Source organism: Peromyscus maniculatus, chromosome 1 (genome assembly GCF_049852395.1).
Source record: "Peromyscus maniculatus bairdii isolate BWxNUB_F1_BW_parent chromosome 1, HU_Pman_BW_mat_3.1, whole genome shotgun sequence".
Taxonomy (NCBI): domain Eukaryota; kingdom Metazoa; phylum Chordata; class Mammalia; order Rodentia; family Cricetidae; genus Peromyscus; species Peromyscus maniculatus.
In genome coordinates this window covers 163,562,164-163,578,802 of record NC_134852.1, presented here as the reverse complement: position 1 = coordinate 163,578,802, position 16,639 = coordinate 163,562,164, and positions in this window count along the sequence as shown.

Below are 16,639 nucleotides of genomic sequence, written 5' to 3'. Positions count from 1 at the left end.
GGAAACTCCTAAAGCTGGCAGACATTATCAGCAAAGTAGATGAACACAAAATTAACTCAGAAAAATCTGTAGTCTTCTTATATATAAATAAACTGAGAAAGAAATCAGGGAAACAACACCTTCTACTATCGTCTCAAAAAATATAAACTATCTTGGGGGTGACTCTAACCAAACAAGTGAGAACTTCTATGATAAAAATTTTAAAATACTGAAGAAAGAAACTGAAGGAGAAATCAGAAGATAGAAAGATCTCCCATGCTCATGACTCAGTAGGATTAATATTGTAAAAGAAATGCCAACCTACAAAAAGCAATCTACATATTCAATGCAATAATCCCCATCAAAATTCCAACACAATTTCATTGATCTGAAAGGACAATTTTCAGCATCATACAGAAACACACACACAAAAAAAAAAAAAACCAAGAATAGTTAAAACAATCCTAAATAATAAAAGATCTGCTGGAGGTATCACTATTCCCAATTTCAGAGAACTACAAAGCTATAGTAATAAGAAGCTATAGCATTAAATCTATAGTAGTAAAATAGCTACAAAGCTATAGTAATAAAAATAGCATGGCATTGGCACAAAACAGAAACACTGATTAATGGAATCCAATTGAAGATCCAGACACAAATTCACACACCTATGGACACCTGATTTTTGATAAAGAATCCAGAAATACACACTGGAAAAAAAGACAGCATCTTCAACAAATGGTGCTAGTCAGACCGGATGGCCACATGTAGAAGAATGCAAATAGATTCATACTTATCATCCTGCAGAAAACTCAACTCCCAATTCATCAAAGACCTCAACATAAAATCAGACACACTGAACTGGATAGAAGAAAAAGTGGGGAATAGCCTTGAACTTATTGGCACAGGAAAAGACTTTCTGAACAGAACATCATTAGCCCAGACACTAAGATCAACAATTAATAAGTGGGACTTCATCAAACTGGAAAACTTCTGCATGGTAAAGAAAACTATCATTTGGACAAAGTACAGCATACAGAATAGGAAAATGTTTTACCAACTACACATCTGATAGAATGCTATATTCAAAATATGTAAAGAACTCAAAAAGCTAGATATCAAGAAAACAATCCAATTAAAAAATGGGATACTGATCGAAATGGAGAATTTCAAAAGTGAAAACTCAAATGACCAAGAAATAATTAAAGAAATGTTGAACATCTTTAACCATTAGGGAAATGCAAATCAAAACTACTTTAATATTCCATCTTACACTCACCAGACTGTCAATAAAACAAGTGACAGCTCATGCTGGCAAGGATATGGAGTAAGGGGAACACTCATTCATTGCTGGTGGAAGTACAAATTTTTACAGCCACTATGGAAATCAATGGGATGGTTCTTCAGGAAGATGGGAATCGATCTATCTCAAGATCCAATTTTACCACTCTTAGGCATATACCCAAAGGATGCTTCATCCTACCACAGAAGAACCATGTCCATTGCTTCTCTATTAATAATAGCCAGAAACTGGAAACAACCTAGGTGCTCGCAAACAGAAGAATGGATAAAGAAAATGTGCTATATTTACACAATAGAATGTCACTGTTTAAAAAATAAAATTTGCAGAATTATGGAACAAAAAAATCATCCTGAGTGAGGTAACCCAGACCAAGAAAGAGAAATATGTGAATTTTATATGTGGAGAATAGCTGCTAAGTCAATGCTAACCAAGCTACAATCTGTAAAACTACAGAAGATATATATAGAGAGAAAGGGACAGAGTGGGGGCAGTTAGATCTCCCTAGGAAAATTGGGGGCAGGAAAATGAGAATTAAGTGGGGAAAGGAAGAGAAGATGAGAAGGATGGAAGGAACAGGGGAGAGACAGATAAAATGAAGGTCCATTTGAGTTATAGTATGGAAATGTAATATATTAGACGTTTCCTAAAATATATACATATGTGAAGGTGATCTAAATGAAATTGCCAAATAATGGTGGTGACAGCTCCACGAGGCCATCTATTTTCACCAAATGAAGTTTCTGGTACTGGGTTTGAGTTACATCTAATTTAGTTGTTGGCCAAAAGGGGTTCTCTGGGAATTAAAAAAAACAGGCTGTTAACATATCTATAGGTTGCTCTCCACCAACTGAAAGTAAGTCCCTATTGATGAAGGCAACAATTACACAACACATAGAACACAGAGAAGTTGAGTTGATGCCTACATAGAGCCTTCAACCCTACATTTTAGTGTCTTTGGTACAAAAAAGTACTCTGCAGGCTGCCAAAAGATAAAAGTAAACACCAAGCCAGCCACAAACCTTCTGATTTACAATAGTATCATGTGTATGGAAGGTATTCTTGGGAAATGGTGACACAGTTTGTGAGAGCTTTCATTGTTGATTAACCAATATCTGAACTGACTTAAGGCCCACTTCACATGATGGGACCCATACCCAACACGGCTTGAGTAATCAAGAACCAGAGACTAGGTAGCCCAGGGAACTAGGATAAAACAAAATATCACAGTTCTAATATATATGTATGTATGTGTGTGTATATATATATACATATATATATGACTCCTAATGACCTCCTCCTATACTCACAAATCAGTGACTTGCTCCATCATCATCAGAGAAGTTTTTCCCTGAAGCAGATGGGAACAAATAGAAGCCTACAGCCAACCATCATGCAAAGAGTGAGAGACCTTGGAACACTCAGCCATAAAAGGTATGTCTCCATCAAATCCCTCCCCTCAGGGCTCAGGCAACTCTGTGGAAGAGAAGACAGAAAGAGTGAAAGAGCCAGAGAGGATGGAGGACACCGAGAAAATGAAGCCCTCTAGATCAACAGGGTCGATGGACATATGAACTCATAGAGACTGAGGCAGCATGCACAGGGCCTGCATGGGACTGCACCAGATGGGGTTCTGGAACTGAAAGTAGAATTGAGCACAAGTCCCATCCCCAATCCAGAAGCAATCTCCAATTAATAACCACTTGTTATTGAAAGTTTAGTTTTCTCCAAGGGAGTCTCACTGGGGAGACCAAATATGCTAAAGGATAGGCTGCATGCTCAGTCATAGATGGGCAACAGATGGAGTTTTTGGAAGTTCCTTGTCTCATGATGTTGGGCCAGGGCTTTTCCTTTTTTAAAAATTCTCTCTTGTTTTTTATTTTATTTGTGTATTTATTTTCTTCTCTCCTTTTATCCCACAGGTTTTTGTGTGTGTATTATGACTTCCAGTTTAGTGCTCTTATTGCCGGCATTCCTGAGTGAGTGAACAAGTGGCTCTCTGCTTCCGTATGTTTCTTGTGCCTTTTCTTGGGCTCTTTTCCCTATGTTTGTTTTACTCTGTTCTGTTGTGTTTAGTTTTGTGTTATCTTATGTTTTATTTTATTTTATTATTACTCCTTAGAAGGCTGCTTGTTTTCTAAGAAAGGGTTTGGAATTAGATGGTGAAGGAGATGGGAACTGGGAGGAGTAGAGGGAGAGGAAACCATAAACAAGATATTTTATGAGAGAAAAATTTCTATTTTCAATACAAGGTAAAAAGGAAGAAAAAGAAAACCAAACCAAGGTCCCGGGGCTAAGCTACCCTCAGCTCAGGGACACCTCTTCATTTGCTTTCCTTATATGGCAAAGAGCCACAAATTACCTGTCCTCACAGTCCCAGCTCTCTCTCCTCTCTTTCCTTCTAAGCACATTAACTGCTCTGTGCTGCTCCCCTTCTGTGGAAGTTGCTCTCTCTCAACAGAGTCAGAAGCAGGTCAGTGGTCTTTGATCTCTTAGAAGCAGCTTCTGCCAGACCTGCTTGCCCTCTGCATCATGTGCTCCCCATGTCATTTTCACTGATTATTCCTCCAGTCTGTGAGTTTTCTATGCCTAGGGATCCTGGAGTTTAATTCCTAGTTGCCTCTAACTCCTATCTCACAGGTTCTAGTGTCCCATGTGGGTGTTGACAGATTCCATGGATTTCTCCTGTCCAGATATTTCTTGTGAGTTTCTCCTTAGCGCACATCTGCTGACACTTAGAAGTCTGATGTTTCCCGTGTCCACAATAAGACACCTGCTCTGGACTGAAGGTCCAATCCACAGAAGTTGTGTGTGTGTGTGTGTGTGTGTGTGTGTGTGTGTGTGTGTGTGCGTGCACTCATGAATGCACACATGAACATGTGTGTACATGGATGGGGAAGCAGAGGACAGTCTCAAATGTTGTTCTTCATGCACCATTCACCTCATTTGAGACAGAGTCTCTCATTGGCCTGGAGTTCGTCAAGTATGTTAGACCAGCTGACCACTGAGCCCAGGGATCTGGCCCTCTCTGCCTCCCCAGCACTGAGATTACAAGCATGTGCCTCCATCCCTGGGTTTTGTTTTGTTTTGTTTTGTTTTGTTTTTGTAGCCTTTGGCTGGCCTAGAATTCACTATGCAGACCCCAGGCTGGCCTCAAACTCCGAGATCTGCCTGACTGTACCTACAGAGTGCCAGCCACCACATCTGTCATGTTTTTTATTTGTTTTTTAACGAGGACTCCTGGAATGAAACATATGCTTTCAAGGCAAGCTACTTTTTCAATTAAGCTATCTCCTTGGTCCCCAGCTATGACTTTTGTTCCTCAGAGACTGTTCCCATTCCATCTGTCACCTTAACGTTAATCCCATTTCCAAACCCTTTGTGGTTGATGGGGCTAAATGGCCAAAAGCAATGTCACCTCTTCCTGACTGGGCCACCTGATCCTGTGCCAGCTCAGGGTGAGTATGGAACATGGAGGCTGAAGATGATTGAATGAATATCTACCCAGCTCCTTACTGGATGATAGAATAGAGCCCCAGCCTACCTTGGGCTAAGATAAGGAGCCTCTTCTTTGGCTTCATAGGACCTCAATCTTATTCATTCTCTTTTCTATTATTCCTAGATATACATCCCATTAATGACACATGGTACTGGTTTATCAAAGATTCATCAAGAATTATCAGAGTCACTGATGATATTGAATATTTATTGATAATATAAATATTTAATAATAGACTGGCATACTGGCATATAAGAATTAAGAAAGTAGCTATTAATGAAGGGTAAAATAGGAGCTGGGAGGATGGCTCTGTGGTTAAAAACACTTGTTCTTGTAGAGGACCAGAGTTCCATTCCCAGCACCAGCATTAAGCAGCTCATAACTACCTGTAAATCTAGCTCTGAAGAATGTGACTCCCTCTTCTGCCTCTGGGCATACACACCCACATGTCATGTACACATTTACACATAAATTAAAACTAAATTAGTTTTTAAAATTATTTTTTACTATTCCAGAAAGAAGATAGCCCTTGTGTTCGGGGTTTTCTGGGTCTGGGTCTTCAGGACATGCTTTTGACAGACAATCTCTAGATATATGACTCTGAAGTCCTACTTTATCATTCAGCCTTCCTCAATTGTCCTGGGCATCCTCCAGCCCTGAAGACAAGATACCAATGCTCTGCTGGGAACCTGCAGCACAGCTGTTACTGCCGTGACTGAATAGGCACAAATAGCACACAGCTGGGCCTGGGTTTCACCACTGGCCCCAAACTGACCACAGATGTGACAGACATCACATCTTCTCCTTTGGAACTTGGATTTCAGCCTCTTCCTGCTGATCTTGCAGAGGGCTCAGTCTTTCATGTCTTTTCTGGCTTCGTCAGCTCTAGTAACTTCCACATCTTGATTGTTCTCCTTAGGGTCTGCTTAGAGCCTTTCTCTGTGGACCATCTTTTTTGGCATCTTAAGATATACCACCATTCATTTTCTTTCAAATCAACAGATTTACACTGGTGAAACCTGATGTCCACTACCTAAGCCATATGGGTAAAGTTACCATCAACAGTGATGTCTATCGTATCCTCACTGAGAAAATAAGCATGATGTCCAACCCTATAGACCAGGTGCATGCACACCTTTCCTCCCAGAAGCCACTTAATTCTATCACCCACATGTGTGAAGCTTCTTTCTGGGTAGATTTCTTAAGTGTTCAGTGCCTTCCTCTATGTCTACAGAATGCAGACAGCTGGATTAGCAGTTCTCCAAGGAATAGAATGAAGAAAGCATACACAAAGCTCTATACAACACAGGAAAACTCATATCTCTTCCCTCTCTCTCCCATCACCATAAATAGGCACAATAAGCATCCTCAAGGTCACTCACAGAACTTTTTCATACACTCTTGTTAGATCAAACAAGGAGAATAATGCATGATGCAAAACATGTGACTCTGATTCTTTGTATCTTTGATAATATGCAATTTCATCTAGTTTGTATGCACAGATGTATTCATGGTGTATGCACATGCACACACACAAATGCACACAGAGTGCCACAACATATGAGTGTTTGGGTCAATACCCCAAAGCTCGGAGACCTTATACGCTTTTTTACAACCTTCATGGATTGTTGTAGTCTTTACAGCAATTACCCAGCAGATGGTGGCAAAGCACCTTGGTACCAAACAGACATTTCTACTTTATTCATACAAGGAAATAGAAGAACTAGAGGTCTGACTGTCCATCCAGTTAAGATAGGACCTAGGCAGGAGACTGTTCAGTTTTATCTGAGGTCCAAGGACAACAGACAACAGAAACTCATGCTAGCACCAGGGCTGGGCAAGGAAGGGGTGGAATCTTCTACTAAAACAACTGGAATTCAGAACATTACTTTTTTTTTCCTGAGAGAAGTCTGTTACTACCAGTATTGTTAAGAATCATCTTCATATGAATGTGAAAAGGCAGATAGCTTGTTTTAAATTTTCTGTATATAGTACTGACCCTTAATGTAACTAGAGGGACCAATTCTACATTTCTTGTTATTAGTAGGCAGAGAGTTGGTAATTTACAAAAAACAAACAAACGAACAAAAAAACCCCAAAAAACAAAAACATGCACAAAAAGAAAACACAAAATAAAAAACCAAAATAATGATTTTTTTGTATCCGCCTATAAACAAAGTTTAATGATTAAGAGACTATTGTGAGATATTTGATTGCACTATGTGAAGATATATTACTGTGATTGGTTTAATAAAAGACAAAATAGCCAATAGCTAGGCAGGAAGTAGAGTCAGGACTCCTGGACAGAGAGAGCTCTGGGAAGAAGAAAGGAGGACTCACCAGCCAGACACAGAAGAAGCAGGACATGCAAAAGGAGAGGTAAAAGCCACAAGCCATGTAGCAGCACGTAGATTAATGGAAACTGGTTAATTTAAGTTATAAGAGCCAGTTAGAAACAAGCCTAAGCTAAGGCCACGCTTTCATAATTAATAAGAAGTCTGTCATTATTTGGGACCTGGCTGGTGGGACAGAGAAAGACTAGTTATATATGGTGTCCAACATGGGGGCACGTATTTCTACATAGGAACTGAGAAAGCTCAAAAAGAAAAGGTCCAAATACACAAACATGGAGGCAGACATAGCTTCCTAGTCCCACAATCTCTCAGACAGGTCACAGCATACAGAGATACAGCTCCTCACTGCTGCCTGAGGGCTGGAGCCAGCTGCCAGCACTTTGTGCCAGCACCTTGCACTAAGCTGAACCACACAATGGCTAATGACAGTCTAAGATTTGTCTCATGTGGTCAGAGAACGCTGCAGGTGCTTAGTAAAGCCGGGTCCAGACACAGAAAGCCTCTAAAATGGTATAGTATGTTTAAAAAAATGTGCTTAGATGCTGAAGAAGGAAAAAAAATGGGTATAGGCAGTTGTAGAAAAAATAGTTTTAAAATAATAAAGTATTCTTGTAGGAGGGAATGGGGCGTGGGTTGGGGGGAGGCTGGAGGGGCAGGAGGAGGGAAGAGGGGGATCTATGATTGGTATGTAAAATTAATAAAAAATTTTCTTAATAAAAAAGAAAAGAAAAAATAATAAAGTCTTTAAAGGGAGAGTAAAGTAATATTTTTTTAAAGTCATGTAAAGATGGGAAATACACAGGACATCTGGATTCTGAGCGGTGCTTTGTTGACTTTGAATATTTTGAATGCTAATGAACAGAGAATAGCAGCTACTGAAAGACATTGGATTGTGGAAGGGACTGCTGAATTAAAACCAGTCTATACTGGTTAGGGATGTCTAGGCTTCTAAATGTAAATTGGACAAGGTGTTGGGGGAGAGGTTATGCTTTTGTTTCCAAAGGAAATGAAAAACTATGGATTCCTTCAACATTAATTGAGATCGAACATGGCTGGGGAAGAGCTTCTGAAGATCTTGGTTACAGACAGGGGGGGAAAGTAAAGAAATACTACAGGACAGGTGACATATATGCTTATCCCTCTGCATGGGAACAGCTCGGAGACTGGATGAATCAGTCCAACTATTGTTGGCTACAGAGTCCTCATGACTTAGTATTACATGCCATCCTTTCATATGGCTGGATAGAGATTTGTATTACAGTTTGGTTATACAATCCAAACAGACTTATAAAGTGGACAGGTGTCCTTTTCATGCTCAACATAAAACAAAAATTATCTTTAACTGACTTATGCACACTGCACATTCCATACTTGTGTTAATACCAATATATATGATCCCTTTAAAAGTTTATGTGTTTTCAGAAAAAAAGAACCAGGCACCAATAAAGACAAGTAGTTTAGGTGATACAGTCCCTTGGAATGCCTGTGTTACAGTTTCCTCAAAAGTCTACATGGGGAATAACTTCAAAGCTGCTAGCTGAGATGGTCCAGTCTGACAGGTTATCCAGTCAAGACTTCAGATAAGTTCTGTACTTTCCCGTCACACAGAGACTAAACAAAAAATAATACAGCTATCTCTCCCAGGACTTGACCATTATCCCAATTTCCTCAGGGTCCTCTAAAAATTCTGTTAACCCCAGACAACAGGGAGCAGTCTAGAGAACATGATGTTCACATTCCCAGGAGGTGGGGTGGGTGATTTTTGGTAATTCAGTGGGTTATGGATATTTGTCATCATTTAGGGGGGTTTGGTTACAAGTTGATTTTGGTCACAGAAAAAAAAGCTGAACAAAGGGGATTAGATTCAGAGTTCTCTTTCTGAAGGGAAAAGGGAGCATATAGTATAGAAATGATGGAATGAAGGGATGAATTGTTGAGTCTACTTTTGAAAAACCACTAGTCTCAAATATTTTACATTGGTATGGATTTTTGTATATTAATACAAATTTAAAGTTATTTTTGTTATACTGTATATATGTCAATACTCTTGTTTAAGGTGTTGTAGCTATGCACCTCATTTAACAATGTAATGTATAGTTATAGTCCTTAAAGGCTATTTCGGATAATAAAGAAATACAGGTTAGTAGTTAGTCATCTATAACAATCAATTTGTAGTCATGTTACATATGTTTTCAAGGTCATACAGAGCTATATTTTAGATAAATAGGTGATCTTCAAATACTTCAAAGACCTAAAGAATATGACATTTAAAATGTTTTAATAACATAAAACTTTTCATGGCAGTGAGACACATCTGCTCCTGGCAGCACCAATTCAATTAAAAAAAGGTGTTGGCTTTCAATGTGGCAAAGCTAGCCATTTGGGCAAGAAACTGCCCTTGTCTTAACTGCTGACAGTGTGCTGTCCAAACTGGGCGAGCAGGATACAAAAGAAGGCAACTGCAAAGCTTTGCCAAGACAAGTTAGGACAGTCCTTCAAAATTCCTGCTTCAGAGAAAAGTCTGTCAGATATTCTAGGTCTGCAAGCCAAAGATGGATGCCCCAATGTTACAAAGGAACCTTGGGTGATTGTCCAGTCAGCCAGCTGTTTTTGACATTTCTATAGTTTTGGCAGTTGCTTGTTCTATGCTTCCTGTTTACTCAGGTAATATTATCTCATTCTCAGGTCTCTGATGGAGATGAAGATGAAATAGTTATAGGTACAGTTTTCTTTGTTACCAAAATCAGAGAAGAAACTCACAAAAGAGGTATAAAGCATATGAGGTTGAGAAACATAAAAGCTTAAATTGCTTATCTAAGGAAATGTTTTAAGTCTAAAAAGATAGTTTTGGGTTAGTAATACAAGTTATGATTAAAATGTTTTAGGTATAAAACTTTGAACTTGTCAAGATAAGATAGTTAATAATTGCTCCGAATTTGACAAATACAAATGGACTAGATATTGTAAATAAAATTGCCTGATAATTGTTCTTATTGTATATAGTTTTACTATGTTAGAGTTAACTCTTTCCTTTTTATTTAGACAAAAGGGGAAATATTGTGAGATATTTGATTACACTGTGTAAAGATATGTCACTGTGATTGTTTTTTTTTTTAAAAAAAAAGCTAAATGGCCAATAGCTAGGCAGGAGGTATAGGCAGAGCTTCTGGACAGAGAGAGCTCTGTGAAGAAGAAAGGGAGAATTGCCAGTCAGATGCAGAGGAAGCAGGATGGGCAGGAGGAGAGGTAAAAGCCACGAGCCATGTGACAGCATATAGATTAATAGAAATGAGTTAATTTAAGTTATAAGAGCTAGTTAGAAACAAGCCTAAGTTAAGGCTGAGCTTTCATAATTAATAAGAAATCTCTATGTCATTATTTGGGAGATAGCTTCTTTAGAGGCATAATTTTATTTGAGAATGGGACTGGAGAATTTCCTTAGAAGAAACTTGTTGAGCTTGGTCTGGTGACAGATCTCTATAATCCCAGCATTCAGAAAGATGAGGTAGGAGAATTTCTGAGAGTTCAAGGCCAGTCTGGGCTGCATAGAGACTCTGTCTCAAACTAAATGAGAAAATTATTGAGGTTGTATGTGATTTCTCTCTTACCATAGAAGGAGAACTCCCCTCAACTCCACCTCTGACATAGAGACCATAGTGGGAGCAAGTGAGAAGACTGACATGAGTCCTTCCCTGTTTGTGGAAATTATAGACTTGTGTCCAACATTTCTTAAGAACAAAAAGAAATCAAGACCAGGGCCTTCTACTCTGTGGTCCATTATTTTTTTTTATTGCTATACAAACCAGAGAGGTTTGACACATTAATTCTCATTAAATTGTTGTGGCTTCATACTCTGAACATGGCCAGAGAGATGCTTAGCTTCAGGGCCTTACTAGACTGTGATCAATATGCTTGGAGAATTGAGTCTAATATGATGCCAGCCTTGGGAAGGTCCCACTTCTAATGTTGCACCACTACTAACAGAACTCAATTCATTGCAGTTGCAGGACAAAGAGCCTTATTTCCTTTTAGGTGTTGACAGGAAGTTCATATAGGCCATTGACTAGAGGCACACTCAGTTCCTAACAGCTGCCCACCTACATAAAGCACTGTGACATGACAGACAGGGTTTTCAAAGTAGCAAGAGGTAGAATGAGAATCTATCAATAGAATATAGATCTGCAACTGTCTCTAATAAAACCATGGAATCACACACATTCTAGCACTTTATACTTGTCAAGCAAGTCATAGAAGCCTTGCCTCTATTAACAATGCAAATGAGCTGAACACTAACTAGTAAGCAAAAGGTAGGAGAGCCATCCTAGAGTCTCCCACAGCTGAGCAAGAGGAGTAGATTATAATTAAGATAGTGTTTACTTCTGCATGTGGGCCATGTGAAAGATCCTTCACCTAAATGGTCTTAGAACTTTCTAAAAGAGAATATGAAGGCTGAACAAGCATATGCTGAATGCTGAAAAAGATGAAGCTGGAAATTTTTCTGACTCACACCAAGGGGCAGGACAGCATCTACATGAGTAGCTAAATTGCAACAATATTATGGTGTTATTTTATTTGTATGTTAATAAATAAAGTTTGCCTGGAGATCAGAGGAAGTAGCAAGCCATTTTAAGTAAACACAAAAGTCAGGCAGTGGTATCACATGCTCTTAATCCGATCACTTGGCAGGCAGGGTCTCTGTGTGTTCAAGGCCACACTAGGGCACAGAGCCAAGCATGGTGATACACTCCTTTAATCCCAGTACCAACCATGAGAACTAGAGGTCTGTATAGACAGGCAGTAACAAGGAAGTGAGGTAACTGGGCTAAAAGCAAATGAAAGGGCAGAACAGCAAGGCAATAAAAGCCTGGGTAGACAGAAAGTTGTGGCATTTTGGAAGTTGCATAGCTGGTGAGGTAAGGTTGGTTGGTGGCTCTCACTATTTTCCTGATCTCTAAGGCTTTCACCCCTATATTTGGCTCCATATTTTTTATTTAATAAGATGGTCACCTACAGAAGACGAACACAATAACAATACCAGTTGTTATGTCAACATGGGGAATTTCAAAAGGCTCCGCTCCTAGATGAGGAGCTATGGACAATTAATGGTTTCTGAAAGAGGGAGAATCTGTCTTCCCCAAGGAGGAGTCCCCAATAGGCTACCCAGTCTCAAGTGATCAGCCCTAAACACATGTACATATGAGTGACACTAAATGGACTTGGCAGATTATATTTATATATATACATACTTGCATTGTGCGTATTTTATATGCATATAAAATTACAAAACACATTGTATATATTATTTGTATATATAATATTAATGATTAAAGAGAAGAGTAGGGATTTGAGAGGGAGTGGAGGGGGCAAAGGAGGAATTGGAGGGGCAAAAGCAATGTAAATATAGTACTCATGTATGAAATTCTCAAAAAGTTACTAAAAGAAAAAGAAACAAGATCCTCTAGCAGAGAGCCTCAGTGATGGCACCACACATGCTTTGACGGCCTGGAGAATGCTGACATCCAGCCAGAAAGAGCCAACTAGAGAAGACATTCACTGCCTCTTCCCTCTTCTCATGCCTGTTCTTGACTCCGTAAGGAACTCAGAAAACTAGGAAGAAGAGGTGGAGAAGATAAAGAACATCCATCCTCTCCTAGGCCCCGCTCCAGGGATCCAGTCTGAAGCAAACCCAATCTAAAGAAGAAGGGCTTTAAGCAATAGCTGGTTTTGATTCTTATATAAGACTGAACACTAGTTCTCTGGTTGAAAAGAACTTACTTTAGATTTTAACAGGAGTGAGGAATTTCCTACTAAAGTGTATCCAAAAAGGACAGTTACAGGGAGAATAAGGTTGTCTCTTCATATATTTTGAGTCCACATTACTCCACTATAAATCACAAAGATTTTTGGAAGTTCAAATAAGGGAAATGCTAATTTATAGTAGATTAATTGAGCTTTTTAATATATATTTTATTTATAAGTCTAATGATTTTTTATTTTAATCTTTGACATGAGCATGGAATCTTGTCAGAATAGAGTTAGAATCTTGTGAACCTTCTGAGTCAATACACAGCTGATGAGATTTTCATGTTGGCTAATTTTTTAAAATAATTTATTTATTTGTATTTTGTGTGCATTGGTGTTTTGCCTGTATGCATGTCTGTGTGAGGGTATTGGCTTCTGGCACAGGAGTCACAGACAATTGTGCTGGGAATTCAACCCGAATTCCCTGGAAGAGCAGCTAGTGCTCTTAGCCATTGAACCATCTTTCTAGCTCTTGGCTAAATTTTTAAAAAATCATTTTATTGATTGACTATATGTTTCAGCTTTTAATTATTTTTAATTGACTTCCTTTTTAAAGATTTAATTTTTTAAATCATCTGTAGTATGGTGTGTGTGTGTGTGTGTGTGTGTGTGTGTGTGTGTGTGTGTGTGTGTGTGTAAGTATATGCACATTGAGTTCAGATGCCCTTGGAGGCTGGAGGAATCAATCCATCTGGAACTGTAGCTACCGGCACTTGTGAGACACCTGCTATAAGTGCTGAGAACTGGATTTGAGTCCTCTACAATTACAGCAGTCTTAACTGTTGATCCCTTTCTTCTCCAGCCCCTTTATGTCATCATTATAAAAACATTGCTTGTGTGTGTGTGTGTGTGTGTATGTGTGTGTGTGAGAGAGAGAGGGGGGGAGGGAGGGAGGGAGGGAGGGAGAGAGAGAGAGAGAGAGAGAGAGAGAGAGAGAGAGAGAGAGAGAGAGAGTTTTAGTTATAATGTTCTAAAATTTTACTTGTGTGTGGTCAACATCTACCTTCCAAAAAATGACATACAAAATGTACCTCAGTGACATTTGTTTCATTTTTTCTGTTTTTGCGCCCCCTTTTCAACCCTGAACCATTTTTCCCATTTTTTAAAATTTTTATTATTAAGAAATTTTCTATTCATTTTACATACCGACCACAGATCCCCCTCTTCTCTCTTTTTCTGCCCCCCAGCCTTCCCCCAACCCACCTCCCCATTCCCACCTCCTTCAAGACAAGGTCTCCCCTGGGGAGTCAGCAGAGCCTGGTACATTCAGTTGAGTCCGGTCCAAGCCCCTCCCCCTGCACCAAGGCTGCACATGTCCCACCACAGGCACTGGGCTTCAAAAAGCCTGGGAATATGGTGCCTGTAGTGTGACGCCTTGCACAGCCTTGGTGCCGTGGGAAAGGGCCTGGACCTGCCTAGGCTCAGTGTGCCAGGCTCTGCTGACTCCCCATGAGAGACCTTGATTTGGGGGATGTGGGGACGTGGGGATGTGGGGTGGCTTGGGAGAGAGGGCTGAGGGGTGGGAGGAGGGAGGAGGGGGGATCTGAGGGTGATATGTGGAGTGAGTAGAAAATTTCTTAATAAAGAAAAATGGAAAAAAAAAAAAGCCTGCTCATGCACCAGGGACAGATCCTGATCCCACTGCCTGGGGGCCCCCTAAGCAGTTCAAGTTACACAACTGTCCATCTATCCAGAGGGCCTAGTCCAGTCTCATAGGGGCTCCACAGCTATTGGTCCTCAGTTCATGAGTTTCCACTAGTTTGGCTGGCCATCACTGTACATTTTCCCATCATGATCTCCATGTCCCTTGCTCATAGAATCCCTCCTCTCTCTCATTGATTGAACTCCTGGAGCTCGGCCTGGTGCCCGGCCATTATCTCTGCATCTGCTTCCATCAATTACTGGATGAAGGCTCTATGATGACAGTCTCACTTCACCCTGTCCAATCTGCTGAAGCTGAGAAATAAACTTTGGACAATACTCTGGTTTCAAACAGCTTATTTGTGCTATCCAGAGGACTAGGCTTTAGTCTTCAGTGGCATGTAGTCTGAAGCATTTTTCTTTTACTATATATTATTAGTTCTTTGAGAATTTCATACAATGTGTTTTGATCACATTCACCTTCCTCCAACTCTTCCGAGACCCATCCCTACCTCCCTTCCCACCTAACTTTGTGTCCATTTATTTATTTTTCTAAACAAATCCAATTTGTGCTGCCCAAATATTCTTCAACGTATGGCTATAAGTGTTATAGCTCTAAAGGAAAAGGTATCCTGGTAGATGGAAGCCAAAGAATACCTATAACTCTGAAGGGAAAGGTATCCTCACAATTGGAAACCAAGGAATACCTACAGCTTGGAAGGGAAAGGTATCCTGGCAGTTGGAAGCCAAGAAACACCTACAGCTCTGAAGGGAAAGGTACCCTGGCAGAAGTGTTACAGCTATGTTCTGGCAGGCCGGGGATGAGAGACAGTTTCCCCAGCCAAGTATTACAGTCCTTGCTCCGAGAAAAGTTTCCCTAATGAAGTGTAACAACTCTGCTGCATCAGGGGAGGGTTTCCCCAGCCAGGTTGTTACAGCTGTACTGTACTGTGCTGTGCTCTGCTGTGCTGTGCTGTGCTGTGCTGTGCTCTTCTCTGTGCTCTGCTCTGCTCTGCTCTGTTCTGCTCTGTGCTCTGCTCTGCTCTGTGCTCTGCTCTGCTCTGTGCTCTGCTCTGTGCTCTTCTGCTCTGCTCTGTGCTCGGCTCTGCTCTGTGCTCTGCTCTGTGCTCTGCTCTGTGCTGTGCTCTGCTCTGCTCTGTGCTCTGCTCAAGTGTTAAAGCTTGGCTCAGCTCCCCCAGAGTGTAACAACTCTGTTCCAGTAAGGGGAAGTTTCCCCAAAGTGTTACAGTTCTGTTCTGCTCCACCTCTGCTCCACTCCACTCTGGCAAGAGTCATTACAGCTCTGTCTGCTCCAGCTAAAATTGTTACATCTCTGCTCCACTCGAGTGAAAGAAAGTCATTACGACAAACTTCACTCAAAGAGACTTATTGGGAGGGAGGAATGCAGGAGAGTGGCTGCCTCTGACAGGGTAGAGAAGGGCAGCCTCAAACTGAACAGGTACACGGCTTATATTGGGTTTCTTGGGGGCAGAGCTTTCCAAGGTGGAGATTTTCAGGGTGGGGTGCTGTGTTGCATTCAATACAGGGACTGTACCTTAAGCAACTGCTGTCCCAAAGGGCAATTGCAACTCCCCAGCTACCGGCAGTGGTTTGGCCAGCCATAAGAGCTGCAGCCAGGCAGGAATTTTGTTCACTCAGACAACAGCTCTATCATGGCCACTAAAGGAAACTGTCTAAATATCTATACTTCTATACAACTTAGGATTCAAAGGTCGAGGTGAAATCCTCCTAGCTCAGAAAGGCTGAATAGCAAATAGCTAACTCTCTGTCCTTGCTCCTGTCTCCAGAAAAAGGGGCATCCTTCTGCTCAGGCCCCACTAAAGAACCCTCGCTACACTTAGTTCCTTCCTACCACTTCCTGTCAGGTAGTTGCTGACTCAGCCTCCTGCCCCTAGGTATTTTATTTAATCAAAAAAGAAAAGAAAAGAAAAGAAAAGAAAAGAAAAGAAAAGAAAAGAAAAGAAAGAAACATCTTTGCATTGTTAACAAAAGCAGCAGAAACAAATGTAACACACCTTTACACAGTTAAAATAATATTTCACA